Raw genomic sequence first — 3,788 nt, forward strand, 5'->3', positions numbered from 1 at the left:
TAAAACACTCCCATATCTAAATCTCAGGGATTGTGGAACAGAAAGAGGAAAGGTTGTAGGAGCCATACAGTCAAGGCCCTTACTGTGAGATTGTGTCTCCTAATAATGTCAAAATTACACTCTTGAAGTCTCACCAACATAGTTTTATAAATTTTAATTCACTGTGGTCAGATAAAGACTACTTCTAATACATATTTATATTATTCTTGTAATTAATCTGATAGCCAAAATACCAGGAGATCTTTTTAAAAGCTGAAATCTATGGGAGGCTGTAGTAGTAAGAGGCCGCTTGTTTGTCCCTGCCACCCAACTAGCTTAGCCCCAAAATAACCACACAGAAACTGTATTAATTAAATCACTGCTTGGCCCGTTAGCTCTACCTTCTCATTGGCTAAGTCTTGCATTTTAATTTAACTGATTTTTATTAATCTGTGTATTGCCATGTACCAGGGGCTTACAAATAAAGCACATCTATCTCCGGCAGTAGATCCTTGGCATCTCTCTGACTCTTCCTCCTTTCACCCAGCATGCAGTTTAGTTTTCCCTGTCTACCTAAGTTCTGACCTATCAACAGGCCAAGGCAGTTTCTTTATTCATTAACCAATGAAAGCAACACATAGACTGAAGGACCTCCTACACCATTTCCCCTTTTATGTTTAAACAAAAAGGAAAGCTTTAACTTTATCATAGCAAAACTACATATAATAAAACAGGTATCAAGCAAGAAAGAGTTCGTGTACCTGCAATGGTATAACAACTACAAAATAAAAAGGAGATGAGAATGGTGACATGTAATCCAGCAGTTTGTGTGAAAAGGTAAGCAGGCTCAGGATCTCTGAGCATCAGATAGTGATTTTCAGGTGAGCTCCAGATATATAGTGAGACTTTGTACTCCTCCACATAAGAAGTCAGCAAAAAAGTGAAAGAAGGTACACAGAAAATGTGGCCAAATTGTGGAGGACTTTAAAGAAAAAAAGATGTGAGAATTGGACAAGGAGTAATCACAGCTAATGAGTATAAGATCACAGATGAAGAACTCTGATGGACACAGAGATGCAGATCAGAATCTAAGCAGTAAATCAGTCAAGGGAGTCATGTTTGTTGTCTTCTGAAGAGGTATGGGTGAAATTTCAAGCAAATACAAATAGAATATCATATTAGGTTTAAAAATGTCAGCTTCAGAGAAGGAGAGCAAGAGACCTTGATAGAGGGAGATATGGGGTTAGTGAGAAACCTAGCACTAGGGAATTTCCCAAGAATCCACAAAGGATGACCACAGTTAAAACTAAATAATAATGGAAGGATGCTTGTACTGGTCTTCCCCTATAATCAGATAAATGACTACTTTAATTATTGTCATAAAACCTTCATCTAGTAACTGATAGATGCAGAGATCCACAGCAAAGCATTTAGCCAAGCTCCCGGCATTCAGATGAAGAGAAGGAGGAACAATAATATGAGCAAAGGGGTCAAGACCATGATGGGGAAACCCACAGAAATAACGAACCCAAGCTAGTGAGAGCTCACAGACAACAGGCTGACAGTTAGGGAACCTACATAGGACCAAACTGAGCCCTCTGAAAATGGGTGACAGTTGTATAGCTTGGGCAGTTTGTGGGCCCACTAGCAATGAGACCAGTACTTCACACTAGTACATGAACTGGCATTTTGGACACTATTTTCTATGATGGGATACCTTGCTCAGCCTAGATACAGAGGACAGAGCCTAGGTCCTGTCTCAAAGTAATGTGACAGAATTTTTTGATACCCAATGGGAGGCCTCATCCTCTCTAAGCAGTGAATTAGAAGTAGTGTGGGTGGAAGTTGAGGGGAATGGGAGAGGGAACTGGGATCAGTATGTAAAATACAAAGAGATTGTTTTTAAAAAAGAAAATAAATAAATTTTAAAGAACTTACAAAAATGTCAACTTGTGTCTGCAAGACTACTAACAATTTTCAGAGCTTAATTTCAGGTTATTTTGGGCAACTGAGGAAAATTTCTTGTAAGTTTAAAATGATTGTCTACTCAGTGTATTGAACAACAAAAAAAATCAGTTTTATTAAACTTAAATCCTTGAAAATCCATAGTATTATGGAGGTCTTTATAAAGTAAACAAGCAGATGAATTATAAGGCATCCACGGTGGAACAAACACACATAATATTTTTTTAAAATATCTATTTCATAGTTTACCCTCTTTACAAACAAGATTTCTAAAATCGCATGTCTGAGATTACTGTTGAAGATGGACAGATATGATAGAAAGGAAAGTAATCTCTTAATTGAGGGAGCCTTTCTAGGATTAGCAAGAAACCTGGCTCTAGAAAAATTCCCAGGAATCCACAAGGATGACCCCAGCTAAGATCCTAAGAAATAGAGAAGGTGCCTGAACTGGCCTTGCCCTGTAGTCAGACTGATGATTATCTTAAATATCAACGTTGAACCTTCATCCAACAACTGATGGAAACAGAGGCAGAGACCCACATCAGAGCACCTGGAACTGAGCTCCCAAGGTCCAGTCGATGAGCCGAAAGAGTGAGAGTATGAGCAAGGAAGTCAAGACCATGAAGGGTTCATTCACCCACTGAGACAATGAGTCTGAGCTAATGGAAGCTCACCAACTCCAACTGGACTGGGAATGAACAAGCATGGGATCAAACTACTCTCCAAATGCGGTTGACAGTTGGGGTAGACTAAGGGGACAATGACAATGGCACTGGAATTTGTCTCTACTGGCTTTTTGGGATCCTATTCTCTTTAGATGAATACCTTGCTCAACCTTGATATAGTGGGGAAAACCTTGGACTTTCCACAGGGCAGGGTGCTTGCCCTCTCTTAAGATGGGAAGAGGGTGGGTGGGAGGGAAGTGGAAGGAGGGGAGGAAGTAGGAATTTGGATTGGTATTTTTAAAGTCACAAAATAAAATAATAATAATAAATAAAAAAGAAAAGAAACAGCTGAGACTGAGCTTCAATGACCAGAAAACTCAGGAGGTTTTTGTTCAACCCTGAAGCACTGTGGGAGGTAGGTCATAACTCTGCTGACAGTAATAGGTTGCAGCATCGTCAGCCTCCACAGGCCAGACCCACTGCCACTGAACCTGGCAGGAACCCCAGATTCTAGGTTGGATGCACGATAGATGAGGAGTTTTGGGGGCTGTTCTGGTTTCTGTTGATACCAGTACATATAAAGATTACTGCCTATAGTTACACTCTCACTGGACTTGCAAGAGATGGTGGCCTTTTGTCCCAGAGACACAGGCAGCAAACCTGGAGACTGGGTCAGCACAATGTCCACAGTAGAACCTGAAATGATTAGCACACATTGCTGTCATAGACATACTATAAGTACCCCAGTATAAAACTGTAATGTAGGTGGAATCTGTAACATCTGTCATGATATATACTCTAAGAAAAAAATAAAATAAAAAGGAAAACTGAAACCGATTAAACGCCATAATTTCAATGATATGGACAACAAGGCATAGAATACTGTGATAGACACAATAGATGCTCCTAGCACTGCATCTTCTCACCTGGAACCCAGAGCAGCAGGCACAGCAGGATAACAGCTGACCCCATCTCTGAGAGCTGGAATAGAGGCTGCTACTTGGAAACACGCAAGCTGCCTTTAAAGATGATTTGAGGAATCTGCACTGTGGCTAAAATCTCAATATGCAAATTAATCTTTTAAAAGCTGAGTTGTTGTTCAGAAGACCACCTGATCTTATGTCACACTATGTCAGTTAGTATAGCAAAGAATAGTCTAGAGTATTTTAAGTGTATCTC

The 3,788-nt window shown here is 39.9% G+C and overlaps 1 pseudogene; it reads right to left on the reverse strand.

Moving 5' to 3' along the window:
* Positions 1–716: 716 nt before the first annotated feature.
* LOC121433560 lies at positions 717–3,581 on the reverse strand (annotated as a pseudogene).
* Between the last annotated feature and the right edge of the window lie 207 nt (positions 3,582–3,788).

The sequence above is a fragment of the Microtus oregoni genome, unplaced genomic scaffold (assembly GCF_018167655.1).
Source record: "Microtus oregoni isolate MIOR12 unplaced genomic scaffold, Mior012 000002F_ref0000024, whole genome shotgun sequence".
Lineage (NCBI taxonomy): Eukaryota > Metazoa > Chordata > Mammalia > Rodentia > Cricetidae > Microtus > Microtus oregoni.